Genomic DNA, 21,746 nt, shown 5'->3' with positions numbered 1-21,746 from the left:
AGGGGCGATCAGGTAAGCAAGCGAGTGGTTAGGGGCAATCAGGCAGGCAGGCGAGCGGTTAGAAGTCAGTGGTCCTGGATTGCGAGAGGAATATCTGACTACCGGTCTAGGCCCAATCCCGGCCCAATAGAGGGTGGGGCCAGCCAGCCAACCTCCCATGGCCCTTCCCGCTAGCCCCGATTGGCCTACCCCACCCGAATCAGCCCACAGCCCCTCCCCCTGGACAGCCCCGCCCCTAATTGCCCCCCTACCCCAATAGGGTGCAGGGCTGGCCAGCCAACCTCATGCAGCCCCTCCACCCAGATGGCCCCGCCCCAGAGCCGGCCAGCTAACTGCCTGTGGCCCCTCCCCCAGGCCGGCCCTGCCCACATGGGCCCCCACAACCCTGCTCGGCCCTCAGCGACTCCCCCCAGCCAGTTCTGCCTCCAATTGGCCCTGCCACTCTGATTACAGGCAGGGTTGGCTGGTCAATCACCCATGGTCCCACCCCAAGGCCACTGGCCCCCGATCGGCCCCCTCCCATCCCATTTGGGGGTAGGGCCAGCTGGCCCACAGCCCCTCCCCATGCCCAGCCCCACCCCCGATCAGCCCCTCCCGCAGCCAGCTCCACCCCCGATCGCCCCCCCCACACCAATCATGGGTGGGGCTGGCTGGTCTACCTCCCACAACCCGTTCCCCAGTCCCATTCAGGACTGGGGCCAGCCAGCCCACTGCCCACATCCCCTTCCCACAGCCAACTCTGCCCCAATCAGCCTCCCCACCCAAATCAAGGGAGGGGCCAGCTAGCCAATTACCCACGGACCCTCCCCCCAGCTGACCTAGCCCTGATTGGGCCCGAATCAGGGCAGGCCAGCCGGCCAGCCAACCTCCCACCATCTCCTCCTCTCAACAGGCCTGGCCCTGATCCACCAATTGGGGCCAGGCCAGCCGGACCCCACCTGTGGACAAATATGTACACTGGGCCTCTAGACCTAATATATGAAAACCCCAGGTCCATAACAACTGACCCAAGGCTCGACCGAACACAGGAAGTCAGTCCTGCAGTCAGTGCTGGGTAGCCGTGGTGACTGCCAAGAGGGCTGTGGATCAGGCCCAGAGAGAGGCCCGGAGAGAGAGGCAGGGTCTGATCCGCAGCCTCCATGGGAGCTGTTGGTCAGCTGTTGCCTCTCTCTCTCTGAGCTACGCCAGCAGCCACGCCTCTGTTTATCTCCAGACCTCCATAGGGGCTGCTGATCAGCCTTGCCTCTCTGATCAGGCCCAGAGATGCTGACTGGCATAGAAACTAACCAATCAGAACCAAATCGAGGTGAACTGTGAGGAACCAATGGCTGCCTAGGAGGTGGAGCTTTTGACGCTGACTGGCATAGAAGCCGTTAGGGGTGATCAGGCAGGCAGAGGCATTTAGGGGTGATCAGGCCAGCAGGGGAGGGAAGTTGGGGGCAAGATTAGGCCAGCAGGGGAGGGCTGTTGGGAGCAAGATCAGGCCTGCAGGGGAGGGCAGTTGGGGACAACTGGGCCAGCAGGGGAGGACAGTTGGGAGGCAAGATCAGGCAGGCAGGGAGAGCAGTTGGGGGTGAGATCAGGCCGGCAGGGGAGGGTAGTTAAGGATGATCAGGCAGGCAGAGGCAGTTAGGAGCTATCAGGCCGGCAGGCAAGCAGAGAGGTTAGAGGCAATCAGGCAGGCAGGCAGGCAGGCAGGTGAGCGGTTAGGAGCCAGCAGTCCCAGATTGTGAGAGGGATATCCCACTGCCGGGATTGGGCCTAAACCAGCAGTCAGACATCCCCCAAGGGGTCCCCGATTGGAGAGGGTGCAGGCTGGGCTGAGGGAACGCCCCCTTCGTACACAAATTTCGTGCACCAGGACACTAGTGTGTGTGTGTGTGTGTGTGTGTGTGTGTGTGTGTGTGTATGCCTAATATGCAAATTTCCCCCATGGGAGTTCGACTGGTAGACCAATCACTTGCTATGATGTGCGCTGACCACCACGGAGCAGCACAGAACAAAGGATGACCCTGGCCAGCAGCCAGCAGCTAAGGAAGGGAGGCCCCAGCCAGCAGCCAGGGAAGGGAGGCCCTAGGTAGCAGCAGGAAGGAAGGCCCCAATCTGCCTTGATTGCTGGCCAGGCCTAGGGACCCTATCCGTGCATGAATTTCATGTACCGGGCCTCTAGTTTAAAAATATAGCTCAAACAAAACTGGAATAGTAGACTGTTTACAATTTGTTTTCCAAATATTTGAAAAATAGTCAAATTTTGATACTCAGCCTAGTTTATGTTTTAAAATGAACATATTCATTTAGGCATTCTCCTTGTTAAAATAATAATAATAATGATAATAATAATAAAAATAGAATACATCATGGTAAACAATAATATATGACCTGTAATACAGCACAATATTTAAGAGTCAAAGTTAACAGCTATAACCAATAAAGTCATCCTGTCATCTTTTTTCTTATAACCATGAACTGTGCTTCTAATCAAAGTCAGGCATACAAAATTAGGATCTAGCCATCAAAGAACAATGCAGTCAAGTCCTTAATTAGGTATCTACACTAATAAAAGAGAAAAATGGTAATTAGCGTACGACCGCTACCCTTCCCATTGGCTAATCAGCGTATCCTTATGCAAATTAACTGTCAGCCAAGATGGCGGCCGGCAGCCAGGCAGCTGGAAGCGAACATGAGGCTTGCTTGCTCCAGTGACTGCAGACTCCAACGTTCCCCGCCTGACTTGCCGGCCTCTGAGCTGGCAGTTTGAAACATTCTAACAAATATAGGCCCCGGATCTCAGAGCTGAAGTTATACATTGTTTCGATTACAGAACGGCAAACAAACCAGCAGCGGAAGCCTCAGAGCTAGAGCCAGAGCTAAAGCTGACCCAGAAGAAAAAAAAAAAAAAAAGAAAAAAAGGAGCGGTTGGGAGCTTCAGTCAAAACCGCCAGCCTGAAAGCAGCCCTCAGCCCCTCACCCAGACTGGCCAGGCACCCCAGTGGGGACCCCCACCCTGAAGGGTGTGTGACCAGCTGCAAACAGTCATCATCCCCTCACCCAGGCTGGCCAGGCACCCCAGTGGGGACCCCCACCCTGAAGGGTATGTGACCAGCTGCAAACAGTCATCATCCCCTCACCCAGGCTGGCCAGGCACCCCAGTGGGGACCCCCACCCTGATCCAGGACACCCTTCAGGGCAAACCAGCCGCCCCCCAGGCCTCTATCCTATATAGTAAAAGGGTAATATGTCTCCCAGCACCGGGATCAGCGGAGCAGCGAGGCCTCCTGGCACCAGATCAGCATGACAGGGTGCAGCGCCCAAACCCCCTGATCGCCCTGCGGCTCTGTGTGTGACAGGGTGTGGCGTCCCAACCCCACCCCCCCCCTCCACGGGCCCTGCTCTGTCTGTGACGGGGTAGAGCCATAACCTCCCCGTCGGCCCTGCCCTGAGTGTGACAGGGGGCGGTGCCCTAACTCCCCTATCGGCCCTACTCTGTGCATGACGGGGGAGCTCCCCAACCCCCTGATGGGCCCTCCTCTGTGCGTGACGGGGGGGGGGGAGGGGGGAGCAGTGCCCCAACCCCCTGATTGGCCCTGCTCTGTGCATCACAGGGGTTGGTGCCGCAACCTCCCCATTGACCCTGCCTTGAGTGTGATAGGGGGCGGTGCCCCAACCCCCCAATCAGCCCTACCCTGAGTGTGACTGAGGGTGGCATCACAACTCCCCAATCAGCCCTGCTCTGAGCCCGACCAGGGGCTGCACCTAGGGATTGGGCCTGCCTTCTGCCACCTGGGAGCAGGCCTAAGCCAGCAGGTCGTTATCTCCCTAGGGTTCCCAGACTGCAAGAGGGCACAGGCCGGGCTGAGGGACCCCCCCTTTCCCCCCAGAGTGCACAAATTTTTGTGCACCCGGCCTCTAGTGTACAAATAAATCACTAATGTTGGGAGAAAATAACTACAAAAAGCATTTTCATATATATATGATGATACATTATAATGACATGATTCTTATATTAGAAAAGCATATTATAGTTCAGTGATGGCGAACCTTTTGAGCTTGGCGTTCAGGATTTTGAAAAACCCTAACTTAACTCTGGTGCCGTATCACATATAGAATTTTTTTGATATTTGCAACCATAGTAAAACAAAGACTTATATTTTTCATATTTATTTTATATATTTAAATGCCATTTAACAAAGAAAAATCAACCAAAAAAATGAGTTCGTGTGTCACCTCTGACACGCATGTCATAGGTTCGTCATCACTGTTATAGTTATATGTCTTGGTACAAATGTGAGATATGGATCAAATGTCATAGTTGTCAAAATATTCATTAACTATCTCTGTATCATTTTATGAATAATCACCAATCTTTCTCAACTGATTTTACATTACACTTTTATCCTGAACTTATTTTTCTGAGCTTCTATGTCCTACTCCTGTGCTACTATCACTATGCCTTAAGCACTGTTAATTAATGTCTTACTTTGCTGTTCAAATTTTTCTTCACTTTCTAAATTTTCTTCTTTTCAAACTCATTTCTTTTTCCATGTGAACTTTAGAGTACTTCAAAACAGCGGAACAACCGAACAACCAGTTGCTATGACCACCAGAGACACACGCGGAACATGGTGGGCTGGGCATCAGGTGGCAGAGCGCAGAGGCACCAGACCAAGGCAGGGAGCCAGTCACTGTCATCGGGGTGAGCCTCTGGTGGTTATTGAAAATTCTTTGCTCTCGCACGCCGCAGCCCCACCCAGTGCTCGCACCTGCTGCTGGCGCCTGGCACCGACCCCTATCACTCAGTGCCATCAGCAGATGTGAGTGGCAGTTGCCAGACCTGATCACCCCTCAGAGCTTCTCCACTCCCCCCTGCTCCTGAGGGGCTATCGGGACTGGCAGCTGCCTCTGGCACCCGCTGCCAGCACTGGCCCCACTCGCACCCACTGCCGGCACCAGAGCCGCTGCTCGCACCCACTGCCAGCACTGGCCCTGCATGCAGCTGCAGCTAGCACCAGAGCTGCCACTCCCACCCACTGCCGGTGCCCGGCACTGGTCCCAATCGCTCGGCGCCGTCAGCAGATGCAAGCAGCAGCTTTCAGCCCGAATTGCCCCTGAGGGCTTCTCTACCTCCCCCTACTCCTGGTGGGTGATCAGGGCATCAGCGGCCACTTGCACCCGCTGACAGCACTGGCCCTGCTTGCACCCGCTTCTGGTGCCAGCCCCAATCACTCCACACCATCAGTGGATGCGAGTGGGTCTGGTGCTGTCAGTGTGTGGGAACAGCGGCTATGGGAGCGGAGCTGCAGGCAGACAGGGGACCTGGGGCTGGGGCAGGAGGGGCTGGGCAGGGGCACAGAGGATGGTCCGAGACCCGCCCCTATGCCCACGACAGCCTTGTGGCCCACAGTTCCTTTCAAGGTGCATGAATTCGTACACTGGGCCCCTAGTTTATTTATAAGCACCAACTAAACGGGTCTGTGCTAGGAAATACAGAAATAACACAAGACAAAATAGAGATACCTAGCCTCACAGAATTTAAGAACCAACAGAGGTGAACACAAACTAAGTTGCAATTACAATACATAGATACATCTGCTATGTTTTGGTAAGAACCACAGAATAAAGAATAGCCCCTGAACCCATACTTGTCAGGGACAGTCTTCATGAAATAAATTATATGTAATCAAAAGCTTGCAAGAGAAAAAGAGATAGCCAGGTGAGAAGGTTTGGGGATGGAAGGAGAAAGGTCAAGTAGTGGAAGGATAGTGTTTGAATGTACAAAAGGTGCAAGAACATGAAGGGCACAAGAAGAAGTGAGAATAATGAGCAGAGAATAGTGAATGGAAATGAAACCAGAAACTAATCAGGCACCGGATCATGCAAGACCTTTTAAACAAGGTTAAGAAGTCTGGATTTTATCCCCTAAGCACTGAGGAGCCATCTATAATAATAAAAGCGTAATATGCTAATTAGACTAGACAGCTGAATGACCATCCAGACGTCCTTCTGGACGAAGCCAGGGTTGCGAGGGCTGAACCCCTTGCACGAATTTCGTGCATCAGGCCTCTAGTTTAAGGTATAAATAAGAATGTGAGAGACAGCAAAATGATTGCATTTAAAGAAAAACTCAGGCTGTTGAAGTAAATTGAAAGAGTGGTAAAAGTGATGGTGGAGGGCAAGACAGAAGGGAGTAACATTAATCCAACTGACAGTTAATGGCACCCTCACCTAGAGCAGCAGCAACTGGAATGGAGAGAAGAGTTCCAAAAATGAAATCCAGCCCACATCTGTCTCCTGAATTACAGACCTGAATATCCAACTGCCTACTCTCTACATCTCTACCTTGATGTCTTGTAGGCACATTCAATTTGACAAATCCAAAACCAGGCACACACACACACACACACACACACACACACACACACACACGCTCCACACCTATTCTTCCAACAGTTTTCCTCATCTCAGAAAACGCTGTTGTTGCAATTTCTCAAGTCAATAAGGTTGAGTTCATCCTCCTTTCCCTGAAAACCATTTTCAAACCCACCAGTGAATCCGCCAATTCTAATTACAAAACATTCACTAAAATAAGCCTTCTTCACATCTCCGTGGCTACTACTTCTCCCTGCATGTGGCCACCATTCTTTCTCACCTGGACTACAACTGCTTTCTAACTCATCTCCTACATTCAGGCTTGACCAACTCTAGTCACTTCACACAATGCATCAGAAAAATCTTGTTAAACCTTAATGGAAAAGATTCCTTTACTGGGTTGTTCAGAACAGCAAACCCAACAGGCCCCAAACGACTGTATTCCCTATCACTGTCCTTCTTACCCTTTTTCCCCTCCTCCAAAGCATTTACTCCTCACATATTGTAAATTTGATATTGTATCTCTTCCCCTATTAGAAAACAAGTCCTTTAAAAGTAGAAACTTTGGCCCAGCCTGCATGGCTCAGTGGTTGAACATAGACCTATGAACCAGGAGGTCATGGCTCGATTCTCAGTCGGGGCACATGCTCAGGTTTCGTGCTCGGTGCCCAGTGTGGAGTGTGCAGGAGGCAGCTGATCTATGATTCTCTCTCATCATTGATGTTTCTGTCTCTGTCTCCCTCTCCCTTCTTCTCTGAAATCAATTAAAAAATATTTATGAATAAATAAAAGTAGAAACTTTGTTAGCTATTGTATTCTAAGCACCAAGAATAAGGCCTGGAACATAGCAAGTAGTCCATAAATGTCTATTAGATAAATGTACGTATGTATGTATGTATGTATGTATGTGTATATAGCTGTTTGTGTGTAGATATACACTCAGTGTTCAGATTATTATGACCAGCCAGATTATTATGACACCCCATCAGTACTTCGTTAGGTCACCTTTTGCCTTCAATACTGCGACGATTCTTCTTGGCATTGACTCCACGAGATGTTGAAAGATGATGTGAGGAATCTGACACCATGCCTGATGAATAGCACTGTCCAGTTCTGTGAGATTTGATGGTTGTGGAACCAGCTACCTGATGGCTCTTTTAAACTCGTCCCACAAATGCTCAATTGTATTGAGATCTGGTGATTGTGGGGGCCACCTAAGGAAGGTAAAGTCTCCCTCATGTTCTTGAAACCACTCCTGTACAATACGAGCACTGGGGCATGGCGCATTGTCTTGTTGGAAGAGGCCGTCTCTATTGGGATACTCCATCAACATGATAGGATGAACTTGATACTTAGGTATGTTGTGCTATTCAGACATTTATAATGATCTGGCCCTCTAGCAACTTCAGTGCGAAATTATAGCTAATTTGCCTACAAACGTCAGGTGATTATAATAATCTGGCCACTCAGTGTATATGAACCTGCAAAATACAGGAGAAAGAAGGGGGGCACTCAGGTTGCTTAAGCAACCAGGCAGATGGTGCTGCTGTTTGTTTATTTCAGAAACAAATGAGCAACAGGTTTGAACAAGTCCAATTTTAACCACGTTCAGTTGAGAAGTTCTCATACATCCACATGGTCATGTACAAGAGACAGCTGGATGTAGAGACTGAAGAAGAGAAATCAGGATGGAGATACATGTTATCAGTTCTGTTACTAATCCCAGTCACAGTTAGAGGTTTCCCAGGTACCAGCAAATAATGACACATTTGTCTCCTTATTCCGACTACTTATACCTTTTCCTTGACTTGTCATATTGGTTAAAAGTTTCAGATGAAGGCTATAAAACTTATGTTAGTGGACTTTGCTTCTTTTGCCTGACCAAATGGCCATCTTCTACTTTTGAGAAAAAAAAAATTTTTTTTTTATTTTATCTTTATCACATAAAGAAAGAGCAGATTCCAATTATTTTCATCAGTTTATTTCTCAATTACAGTATCCTTTCCCTTTCTGAGACATGTTTTTTGTCTACTTAAAGAAAAAAGTCAAAGAAACTAGTAAGCTTTAATTTTAACCAAAATTTACTAAGCATCTACTAGGCAGTGCACTGAACACTTTCTATTGCACTTTCTTGAATAATTATCGTAATAAGCATACTACCACTATCATCAACATACTAATGATGCAAAAAATAATGCTTAAGTTAAAGTAAATTTAAGCAACAGGTCCAATAAAAGAATAAAGATTACTAGATTTAAACTCTAATATTCTTTCTGCTAATTATGAAATATTGTATATTATTGGGGCATGGTGCATTGTCTTGCCCCAATTAAAAAAAAACTTTTTGCCTAGCAATCTTGACCACTTCAACCTCCAAATTAGAGACAGAAACAATTTTAATCAATTCTGCCTTTTTATAAAAATGACAAATTAGACTCTTGCTGAGTTTAATGTATAGTATAACAATAATGCAATTAAATTATGTGGGTATTTTTACCCCTTTCTCCTCTGCTACCATATATAGTAAAAGAATGATTAGGAAAAGATAGAACATGGACAAAGGAATAAAAAGCAGTTTTCTAAGAGATAAAACAACAGGATTTTTTTTAAAAAAAATAAGGTAGAAATATGCTTTTATTGATATAAAACCAGGTAATCAGACTATTATCCAAATAAAACTATTTGGACAAAACCTTTTATATGGAGAAATAATGAAAAACATTGTCGAAAAAATTGCAGCCAGATAATGGAGTGCTTCAAATCAGTGGGAAACCAGTGAAAATGTTTACACAAAGGTCACTGATAAAGCAGGTTCTAAATGTTGGCAGCAATAAGAGGATGCATTAAAACGAAGTAAGAATAAAGGAGGACGTTTAAGGGGAATAAAGTTTTTCACAAAAATCCTATTTCAGCTACCCATGCTGACAGTATTTCTGTGAAATACTAGCCAGGAGAGTGTGGGGTCCCTCAGGGAACTCAGGTTTAGAATCTAGACACCAAAGTCCTGCATCCCCCTGCCCCATCATGTCCCAACCACTGAATCTCATTGGGGTTTACTTCTTTCATCTATGACTTGGGGACACTGACTTTTAAGAGGAGTTGTGGGAAAGAAATCTTCTAGTCTAGACTAATAAAAGAGAAACATGCAAATTGGTGTCACTCCGCTATGCCCACCAGCCAATCAAGATGAATATGCAAATTAACCCAACAAAGATGGCGGTTAATTTGCATACGCAGGCGAGGAGCGAAGACTGAAGACAGCCTAGAGTGGTTCTCAACCTTCCTAATGCTGTGACCCTTTAATACAGTTCCTCATGATGTGGTGACCCCCAATATCATTGTTACAGATTGAACATAATTAAAACATAGTGATTAATCACAAAAACAATATGTAATTATATATGTGTTTTCCAATGGTCTTAGGCGACCCCTGTAAAAGGGTAGTTCGACTCCCAAAGGGGTCACGACCCACAGGTTGAGAAACACCGGCCTAGAAGGGAGCAAAGCGGTGGAGAAGGGAGGGAGCCGAGGCAGCAGAGACAGGAGGGAGCAAGGCAGCGAAGAAGGGAGCGTAGCCTGCCGAGGCGAGCTTTGCTCCCTTCTCTGCTTCCCTCCAGCCACAGGAAGCCCTATTCTTGCAGGAAGACGCCCGAAAAAGCCCTATTCTTGCGGGAATCTTCCTGCAATGGTTCTCTAGTGAACTGATAATTACCTTCCTATGACCTTCCCTCATTTCCAGCAGTGACAGAGAAATGGGGACAAGAATCAGAGTGCCTAACCACAACTCAGGAACCCACAAAGACAGCACATTTTAAGATTCATCCAACCCATTGCTGGAGCTCCTCTTCTAAAACTAGTACAAAATACACTAAAAAAAAAACCTAGATTTATGCAGGGATAAGATAAAACTCTGAATCATAAAGTCAGGTTATTAGAGCCATCTATAATTGTGATCTAGCTTTTTTGCCATTAGAGGTCTGTGTTTAATCTTAGTTCCTAGAGGTATTGTGTAAGGCTGCATTTTTCCAAGAGAAGATTAATACTGTTCAAAATTGGTTCTGATCACTGACACAGCATAAGCCACATGTTTATAAGGGCTTTATGTCAGAATGAAGTCAAAGATGACAAAGCTTTCTATGTTGCTGAGAGCCATGAACTGACAAGTCTTTTTAAATTACATTTTCTCTTTATTTTTTTTCTATTTTCAAAGTTTCAAAAATAGCCCCAAAATTATATTTAAAAAATCTTTTGAAATATTCTGTTTATTAAATTTTTTATTAAAATCATAATTCCCCCTGGTACATCTAATTCCAGTTCATTTTCCATTATGTTTCAATCACATTGTTTTAATCACATGATACCCTTTTTAAGGAATAACATTCCACATAAGTTTTATCATATAGTATTTTACTATTGCAAACAGTTCTAGAATATGCAGTTATAAATTTGCAAGTTATCTACCAGAGGCACAAAAAGCAATACTTGAGTTTTCTCTTTTCATAATTGAATACAGCAGTCCCCCCTTATCTGTGTTTTCAATTTCCACAGTTTCAGCCACCTGTAGTCAATGGCAGTCTGAAATAGTGAATGGAAAATTTGAGAAAACAATTCCTAAGTTTTGAATTATGTGCAGTGTTGAGTACTTCACATCATCTCATTATTTAGGCACTATATCATATCACATCATCACAAGAAGGGTGAGTACAGTACCAGATATTTTAAGAGAAAGATATACTACATTCATATAACTTAACAGTACTAGAGGCCCTGTGCACAAAAATGTGTGCACTCGGGGGGGTGGAGGGGGGGTCCCTCAGCCCGACCTGTGACATCTCACATTCTGGGAACCCTCGGGGGATGTCCACCTGCTGGCTTCGGCCCACTCCCCAGGAGATAAGGCCTAAGCTGTCAGACAGACATCCCTTTGGCAGCCCGGGAGCCCTCGAGAGATGTCCACTTGCCAGCGAGGAGCAGGCCTAAGCTGCAGTCGGACATCCTTAGCGCTGCTGAGGAGGCGGGAGAGGCTCCCGATACCACTGCTATGCTGGCAGCTGGCAGCCTGGCTTATGGCTGAGCAGAGCTCCCCCTGTAGGAGCGCACTGACCACCAGGGGGCAGCTCCTGTATTGAGCCATCTGGACCCTGGTGATCAGTGTGTGATAGTGACCAGTCATTCCCAGTGGTTCTGCTGTTAGGGTCAATTTGCATATTATCCTTTTATTATATAGGATACAGGCCTGGTGCACAAGGGGGCGCTGGCTGGTTTGTCCTGAAGGGTATCCCGGATCAGGGTGAGGGTCCCGCTGGGGTGCCTGGCCAGCCTGGGTGAGGGGCTGATGGCTGTTTGCAGGCTGGCCAAGCCCCCCAGCGGGGACCCTCACCCTATGGGGGTGTCCCAGCCTTGATGTGAGGCTGAGGGCCGTTTTCAGGCTGCCCACAGTCCCTTCAGGGTGGGGGGATCCCGCTGGGGTGCCTGGCCAGCCTGGGTGAGGGGCTGATGGATGTTTTCTGGTTGGCCATGCCCCCTGGCAACCCAAGCTCCCAGCCTCTCCTTTTTTTTTCTGGGATATATTTATCTTCTATAATTGAAACTTTGTAGCCTTGAGCAGAGGCAACGGCCGGCTGGAAGCAGGTATCTGGGATTTATTTATCTTCTATAATTGAAACTTTGCAGCCTTGAGTGGAGCCGAGGGCCAGCCAGGGCAGGCGGGAAGCTTGGCTTCCTCCATCGCCGGGGCAACCCAAGCCTCCTGCTCACTCCAGCTCCATGGTCGCCGCCATCTTAGTTGGGGTAATTTGCATACTCGCTCCTGATTGGCTGGTGGGTGTGGCTTGTGGGTGTAACGGAGTGGCGAAATGGCGGAGTGATGGTTAGTTTGCATCTTTCTCTTTTATTAGTGTAGATATTCTTAAATAATTATCCTATTTTTAGTTAATTTTATTGTGCCATATTTTTACATTAAACTTTATCATAGTTATGTATGTATGGGGAAAAATATAGCACATATAGGGTCTGGTACTACCAGTGGTTTCAGGTATCCACTGGGAGATCTTGAAATGTATCCCCTGTAGATAAGGAGGGACTACTGTATCAGTAAATACTAATAACAATTGTTTATTCAATTTTTGTTGGTGCTTCCTGGTTACATGTATTTGGTTTTAATGATTTAAAGTACTAAGCATTTCTATTTTTTTCTTGTATTCATTTAGCACAAATGGTATTAAATTTTACATGCCACATGTTTACAATAAATTACCTTTTGTTCATTAGATTGTTTTTACAACAGCCTTGAGAAGACAAAAGTATTCCTGATTAAATAAGCATCCAATCTAATAAAGATGGGATATGCAAATTGACCGTTACTCCACAACAAAGATGGCAGCGTTCTGCCCCGCCCCGCCCATGGAGGGCCTCTGGGCAGCGCACACAGGTGCAGAGCGGCCGGGGTCGGGCAGGACACCTGGCTACTTGGAATGCTGCCTCTTAAAAGCTACGAAAGTAGTTCAACTTTCCTGAGACCACAGTATGAGGAGCCCAAATTAGCCACAGGGAAGAAAGGCCCTGTGGAGGATGCTGATCAGGTTCTAGCCTCATTCATAGGAAATGCACACGGGAGTATTTAAATGCTCCGGGCCAGTGGGCAGCGTGCACAGGTGCAGAGCGGCCAGGGTGGTGCAGGATGCCTGGCTGATTGGAATGCTGCCACTTAAAAGCTACGAAAGTAGTTCAACTTTCCCCAGACCACAGTATGAGGAAGTCCAAATTAGCCACAGGGAAGAAAGGCCCTGTTGAGGATGCTGATCAGTTTCTAGCCTCATTCAGAGGAAATGCACACTGGAGTATTTAGATGCTCCGGGCCAGTGAGCAGTGCGCGCAGGTGCGGAGCAGCCAGGGCAGGGCGGGATGCCTGCCTTCCTCACCAATTCAACGTCAGCATTCTGCCCACCTTGCCCGCGGCCAGCCTGTGGGAATTCCCACCCCCACAGAATCAGCCAGAATCAACTGTTGGTCAGAGAGCTCTCATTGGCCTGACAGGCAGGACTCTCATTCTCTCATTCACCTGCATCTCAGACTGTGACAGCAGGGAGGTGGGACTATGTCTAAAGAGCAACTTTTGATACAACATAGCTCTGCAGCCGAAAGATGCCAGCGTTATTGACAGAAAATGTCTGAAGACCATGGTGCGTCTGATCTTGAAAGAAGTTGACACCTGCGACAGAATGTATCTGAAAAGCTACTATTGGCAAAGCGTAGCTCTGAAGCCGAAAGAAGCCAACCTTATTGACAGAAAATGTCTAAAAACCAACGTGCCTTTGAAGTTGAAAGAAGGCGGTGGCGACAGAATATGTCTAAAGAACAAGTGTCATCAACAAATACTACCAATTCTGGTAGGAACTGCCTTCTCAGCGAAAATGGAGGACATGAGGATGCAATTCTTAAACATAGTTGTGGTGGAATGGCTGTTAGACGTGAACTGTGCCTATCGCTAAATTTCTTGGATGAAAAACCATCTAATGGGAAATTTACTCATGTTGTTAGCAAGGGTAAAGTCTGTCCAAATGATATACATTTTCCAGAATACCCGGCATATTTAAAAAGATTAATAACAAAAGAAGATTCTACAGTAAAAATTTCATGGAAAATATTTGTTCCATAAATAGTTCTTTTGCTTTTGCTTCCATGGGTGCAAATATTGCATCGCCATCAGGATATGGGCCATACTGTTTTAGAATACCTGGACAAGTTTATCACTGTATTGGAGCTTTACATCCTTCGGATGGTGTTTCTCGGAAGTTTGCTCAACTCTATATTTGGGATACAGCCAAAGCGACAAGTAAAAGATTAGCAATGCCAGAAAACCAGGGCTGCTCAGAAAGACTCATGATCAACATCAACAACCTCATGCATGAAATAAATGAATTAACAAAATCGTTCAAGATGCCACATGAGGTAGAAAAGGAAGCCCAATCTGAAGCAGCAGCAAAAGGTATTGCTTCCACAGAAGTAACAATGGCAATTAAATACGATTGTAACAGTGACCCAGGTAGATATAATTCTCCCCATGTAACTGAGGTTGCTGTCATATTGAGAAACGAAGATGGAGAACCTCCTTTTGAAAGGGACTTGCTCATTCATTGTAAACCAGATCCCAATAATCCGAATGCCACTAAAATGAAACAAACCAGTATCTTGCTTACTACTTTAGATGCAATGACATATCCTATTCTTTTTCCACATGGTGAAAAAGGCTGGGGAACAGATACTACATTAAGACTCTTGAGTTCGAAAAGCATGTGATGTTAAACTTAAAGTTGTAAATACTTCACTCCAAGGGAAATTAGTCAAGCACTCTGAAAGTGTTTTTATTCTTAATGTGGTATACAGGGAGAGATTAGAATAAGTTTAATCACTTTATCAGTCATTGTTTGCATCAATGTTGTTTTTATATCATGTTTTTGCTGTTTTCATATAATGTTTTTGTTGTTTTTACATCATGTGTTTATTGTTGTTATATCATTTTGTTATTTATTTATTAATAAAATCATGTATTATTTTCATATACATTTTACTCATTTCCTTTCATGTCTCACACTTCCATTATAGAGAAACGGCAAATAGCAATCCTATCTAATAATAGACAAACATGGTAATTGACCGTACCTTCACTATGCCTCCCATTGGCTAATCAGCGAGATATGCAAATTAACCGCCAACAAAGATGGTGGTTAATTTGCATATGTAGGCGCGAAGCGGCGGAGGAAAGACTGAAGGCAGCTCCAGCCGGAGCAGCGAAGGCTTGGAGGCGGCTCCGGCCAGAGCGAAGGCCTGGATCCCGGGTGCCGGAGGAAAACTGGTGCCAGCAGCCAGGGGAAGGGAAGGCCTATTGCATGAATCTTTTCGTGCAACAGGCCTCTAGTATTAAAATATTTCCTCTAATGAATTCCCTTTTAATGTGCACGAATTTTGTGCACCGGGCCACTAGTTCTCTATAACACTGATAGAAGCCAATCAAGTCAACTCAATTATAGAAATAAAGCAGCGTAAGTCACATATTTAGGGAATGAAAACTGAAGCCTTGACCAATCATCAAATGGGGTAAGAGGTTTTAAACTAGAGATTATTTGCATTAATTGTGTTTACTTTTCTTCTTGCTCTCTAACTATTGAGGTTCTAAACAATGTCAAAATTTTGAAGGGTTCAAGTTTTAGAAGCTAAACAGTTCTGGAATATGAAGTTTAATCATCTCATTTTAGTGAGGAGGAAACCTACCCATAGAGGAGTTATTTACTGATGGTCACACAAAGGGCAGTTCCCAGAAAAGAGCACTGACCATCATACCACAGGCCCATCATACCATCATACCAGCAGCCTCTGGGCAGGGAATCCACTTGAGGAAAGTGCTCTGCAACCAAGCACACAGAAGAAAGATTGCACCCCAGGCTCTGCATTACACTGGTGGAGTTTTGCCTGCCTGTACATTGTCTGTGGCCAAATAAATGGACCTGAAGGAGGGAAGAAAAATGCTTGTTCTCCTGAACACAATGAGTAGAATTTAAAGCTATGGAAAAACAGCAACAACAAGACACTGAAGTTGCACCCAATTCTACTCCTAAATGGTGGCTCACTTTGCAGTTATTCAGTCACACAGTGTAAATGCAGTGTTCTTGGGAATTTGAAGGGTCCAAATTTGAGAAAAGCCAATGGCTGAGAAAGAAAAGCAGAATTTTAAGAGTTACTACTACTGGTACTTGTGATAGAAAATGGTTTCAAAACAAGTTTAGGCAGCTTAAAAGCAGAAAATATGGACTACATAGAAAAAAGTGAAAACTTAAAATAAATTATTTTTTAAATAGGCAATACCCTCTTGGCAAAATGTCAAAGAAAATGATTTGGTATGAAAAACCATAAATGTGTAAATAGCTGTAGTCATATCTGATCTGTCAAACCCAGTTTCAATATTTCTAGGCACATAAATAAATGACTATGTACCTAACTACACAGAAAACAAACAGAGGAGAAACTGGATATTTCTCTATGCAAATGTTATATATGACTGCCATTACTAATCAGTGTATTTTCCTAGCAAAACGATGTCTCTTTGGCAATTCCAGGCTACGAATGACATTATATATGAGAGTGGCTGAAGCACTAAATAAAATTTTGTGGAATAGATTATTTCAATTATAGCAATCATCAAAAGTATAGCAAATAAATGCATATTACCCTTTATGTGGCATTCTATTTTAGTGGACAATGTCACAAACCAAGGACTTTTGAAGGACTTTCCTCCACAACTAGTCTTAAAATGGATAGGAAGAAGGATTTCACTATTTAACAAACCCTTAATTAGCGATGTGTCTAGACTTTGTTTTGAACCATTACTACAAGTACAAAGAGATCCCCAAGTATTTTGAATACATTCCATAAACAAATTTTTAAAATATGCTTCAAAATGATAATGATTTCTACATAGTGGACCTAAAAATATGTTTCCCCATCACTTTATTCCTATTATGAAATAACAAATTGGTCTAGATATGTTATAAAACTGAACTCTCATGAAATCTGAAATCACAGTAATTAACAATTTTGTTCATCTCAAAAGTACAACCACTAAAAATTCCACTTTCTTGAGGTCCACTTAAATGTAAACACCCCTTCATAACTGAAGATTTAGATATAAGAAAAACAGGAGTTCAAACCAAAGAAAATATCAAGACTCTTCAAATTCATACATTCAACAACTATTTTAACACAATAAGCTATGCATTGGGAATAAAAATAATCCTGAGACAGTTTATCATGTTATAATTAGTTACAAATTGAGATGAGATTTGATTAAATAGACCAAATATATGAGGAGGGGGCAAAGCAAAGAAATCAGAAAAGAGTTAAAAACTGAGCCAAAAGAACACTGAAGCCTATTCTCACATGATCTCTCTTGACTCATCACAACTACTCATAAAGACATCCCTACAATTTTTATTATGTAGCCTCAAGAACTCTCCACTTTAAATACCTGCCCCTTATGAATTCTTCCTGAATGTTGCTATTTCCCAGTCATAACAATACAGGTATTTATAAAAATAATTTTTCTACTATTGTTTTTGCCAATGCCACCTACTTGCTATATATCCTCTGCTGATATTAGTAAAATGTATCCCTGCCAAAAAAAAAAAAAAAAAAAAAAAGCTAAAAGTTAATGCATGGCATACTAATACATACACAGAAAATGTATTATAGGGGGAAAGCCTATTATAGCAAGAATGAGAACTCAGTGTTCATTCCGAATTTAAAAGAAGGATAAAATCCCAATGAAGACCAGCAATTCAGCATGCTGCAGAATGGAAAGACTCAATAAGCCCACTTATTAGTATTTGTACTCAGAGTGCTGACCAACTCGGGAACAGAATAATAATAAATTACATTAACAGATAAAAAGCAATGCCATATCAATAGTGAGCTGACCACCCCTGGTGTGTCAGAATATGGGGAACATAAAGGAGTTTCATCAAAATGGCCAGAGTGATTATCAAAAAACCTGGTAGAAGAAGTGTGGTAAGACATAAAAATAACCATTATTCCAAAATACTGAGAAAAAGTTCAAGTTTAAGAAGCAGAATTTTTCAGTGAGAGCATGCCTGTATTCTTTAGAATCTTGTGTTTTTGCAAAAAACTAATCAGAATGTGGAGTGTCAATGCAAATTTGTTTTGTATGAGAAAAATGAAGCTCTGGGACCCCGCCCCTATCATAAGAACCACTCACTTAGCTCAGGTTTTGGGTTTAGCATTGACCTAGGAATGGGGTATAAATGTAACCTCTGATAAAAAAAAAAAAAATGCTTTACTTTGTGTGCGTGTGTGACTGAAAGAGAAGTTGAAGTCAATACCTAGATATTTGTTCAATTCCATTCAACCTTTATTCCACAGCTTTCCTGATAAGTAGTTACCCTGTCCCCTCAGATTTTATGTTCTTATCTCTGATAGTTCAGTTGAAAATCCAAGTCATTTCCTTCATTTCTGTTATTCAATCCCTATTCCTCTGTGCTCTAGAATGTTACCAGATATAGTTGGGAACCATTCTGGTCTCCAACTGGCCTACCTAATTGGAGCTTCATTCTGTGCCTGGTCTGTTTCTAGAATCAAATATTCTGCTAATTTCTTTCCCAGAAGCACCTAAATTTGGAACTTTAAAAAAAAAAAAAAAAAATCTGGGCTTTTGATACTTATCGCGTGCTATGCAGACCTACATACCATATAAAACTCCTGGCTCATCTGCAGACCTCTCCTCCAGTGTACCACCTTCCCCATGTGCAAACCCAGCACAGCACACATGCCTTCCAACTGCAGGGAGAGGTTATAGGACCAGCAGGGTTCACGTTATGCTGTGACTGGGGAATGTCTTTAAAAATGATCTTTAAAGAGGAGAGAAGGGAATGGGGAGTTAGTTCTTAAAGAGTACGAAGTATCAGCAGGGAAGATAAGCTCTGGGGGTGGGTGGTGGTGATGACTGCACAACAAACAATATGAGCACACTTAATGCCATAGGACTGTACACATAAAAATGACTTTAACTGTAAAGCTGTGCTATGTAAATAACCACAATTTAAAAATAGGAAAAAAAATACCTTTATAAGGCTCAGTTTCAAATCACTCTCTTTTTTAATAACGTTAATTTGACCACTTCTGGATTTGAAAAGTATTTGTAGAAATAAGGACAAATTTTTATTTTTTTTAGTTAATCCTCAACTGAGGATAGTTTATCCATTAGATTTTTTAGACAGAATGGAAGGGAGCGGGGGAGAGAGAAACATCATTGCAAGAGAGACACATCAACTGGTTGCCTCCTGAATGCACCCTAACTAGGGCCAGGGATCCAGCTTGCAATGAAGGTACATGCCCTTGATCATGGAATCGAAACCAAGACCCTTCAGTCAGCAGGCCTAGGCTCTAACCACTAAACTAAACCAGCTAGGGTGAAAGTTTTTGTTGTTGCTTTTTAATGAAAAGATAGAAACCTAAGTAACCCAAAAATTCTCCAACCAGACCAAACTGGGATGATTTAAAATACATTGGTGTTTCCTCAGAGCCAAAGGCAGAGACAGTGCTTATACACTGCACAGTACAGCTCACACACATATGCACGGGTTTGACTGCCATTCTCATGGCACAGATAGTGCTGTCAAAGAACCCTTTGTCTGCTGCCCTTCACCCTGGATTATCTCTCCAAAATGAATAGGACTTTAATTCTCAGCAGTTCAGTGTTTCCAGAACCTAGTCACATTTCCATTTTCTTGAATGTCACGGCCCAGCTCTCAGATATCTAAGGATATAGTAGCCCATGTCAAGCACTCTGTCACTAGAGCTGTGTAGTGAGAAAGCAAGGTGTACTTTTATATGAAAGGAAAATCTTAGCCCCTTTCCAACCTCTTTTGACCCCTCCACTTTAAAGGTTAAGCATGGAGTGTAAACCTCTCACCTTTCATTTTTTCCTTCCTAAAGAGTTGGTGTAGGTAAGAGAGCCTGACATTTCCCAGGACTGAATCTGCCCCTCTCATTTCCTTGGTTGTTGCCCTATATAGGCAGCAGGCTTATGGGGAAACCACAGTATCGGGTCCTGGACAAAAGGCCGGCAGGCTTAGGCCTCAGCCTCACACCCCTTACCCAACACCAGAGAGTTCTATTTGGTGTATTCAGACAAAAGCCACATGAACCATAAATGATGTTTTACCTTTCTTTGCTGTGGATTCCTGTGTGCATATCCTATCAAGGAAAAAGGAGAGCTAAGCCATGACAGGATTAAAAAATCCCTGATGCTTTATAGTATCCAGCACCCCATCAGAAACTTCTAAGAACATAGGCAACATTTCCACCTCCTTCCCAATGTCCAAATTTGAAGTTACAGGCTTTTTATAAAATCATGATTTCCCAAAGTCATCCAGCCTGTCTTCCAAAAAACATATTACTTTTAGCATACTAACCTAATGTGTTATTAAAAAAGAAAAAAGAAAGTATTTAACAGATCCATTCTACGAAAGGGAAAGGGAGAAGTCTTTCATTAATGGGAATGCAGTAGCTTAAATCTTATTAGAGAATCTTACTTTAAACCTAATTGCTTCACAATGATGTTGGGCCACTGACACTTGAACAGGGAAGCATTAACATCTTAGTAGAGAAGCATCTTTACAAGAACTGAAATATCCCTTACTGTAAAGTATCCAAGCTTATTAATTAAAAACGCTTTAGTTTAAATGCTTCCTGAAAATGTCAGGCATTAAAATCTACTGTTCAAAAGATGTACACCGAGAAGGTGACTATCTGCAACCCAAAGGCAGAGCCCTCGCTAGATTCCAACCCTGCTAGCACCTTGATCTTGGACTTCCAGTCTTCAGAACTGTAGGAAAATAAATTTCTGGTTTTTATTTAAGTGAAAATTTAAAAAAGACATACAGCAACAAGCCAAAGCAGAACAGAAAATGAAATACTAAACAGAACAACACTTTTGACATCTAGAAATACCTACTAACTGGGATTCTCTGATGAATGTCAAAATTCTTAATTTTTACAATTTTTAATAAACCATATTCCTTTTCAGACTATTTTACTTGATGCCAGAAACATCAAATTTATACATTAAATAATTACCTGAATTTCTGAAAGCATCAAATCCCTTATCCCGAACTAAAATAAATAACAGAAAATCATCTAATAAAAATCTCATTTTACAATAAGCAAACTGAAGCAGAAAGAGACTAGGAGTCTAAGAAGCAGAAATCAGGATTCTGGACTCCTGTTCTGCTATTCCACTCAGGACATTTTACCATCCTGGCCATTAAGAGCCTACCTAGGTCATCAGTAGAAATTGCAAATATGAGAACTGAATGGAATTAAAGGCAGGGTAACTAAGACTAGGATTCATTCAACCCCGCAGAGAAAGTAGAGCCAGGAAATAACTGGAGATGGTATCTGCAGATTAATTTTTTCCTTTCCTGAGATTTTCCCCGTAGCCTTGCCATTTCGGGATCAATGGCATTTATTTCCTCTGGGGAACGGATAACACTTAGAATTAAGAGGTCATTTCTCAACACTGAGTATAAAATTATATTCCTGTTAATATCTATAGTGAGACAAAAGCCTTGAAAACTATGTGGTCCAAATACAGGAACTGAGTTCTTCCAAAGGAAAAAAATGCATTCACCAACGTTTCCTTTAACAACAGAAAACAGAAATGGATCCCATCCTCAGCAGTGAAAAGATGCAGAATATAAGGTAAGGACAAAATCTTAGGCACAGGAAAGAGGAATAAGCTCTTCTTGGGCCAAGGAAACATTGTAGGGTATCAGAGGAGACAGACCAGGTTTTAAATCCCACTACACAGG

The 21,746-nt window shown here is 43.7% G+C and overlaps 1 protein-coding gene across 1 annotated transcript in view; it reads right to left on the bottom strand.

Annotated features, from left to right (window-relative positions):
• Positions 1 to 21,746, bottom strand: part of DIAPH3 (diaphanous related formin 3) — a 531,965-nt gene that overhangs the window by 281,368 nt on the left and 228,851 nt on the right. The gene's annotated exons all lie outside the window — the stretch shown is intronic.

The sequence above is a fragment of the Myotis yumanensis genome, unplaced genomic scaffold, assembly GCF_028538775.1.
Source record: "Myotis yumanensis isolate MYYU_CA2020_CCGP unplaced genomic scaffold, mMyoYum1.0.hap1 SCAF_3, whole genome shotgun sequence".
In the NCBI taxonomy this organism is placed as follows: Eukaryota; Metazoa; Chordata; class Mammalia; order Chiroptera; family Vespertilionidae; genus Myotis; species Myotis yumanensis.
The sequence above is the reverse complement of the archived record's forward strand: the minus strand, read 5'-3'. Positions and strand labels throughout refer to the sequence as shown.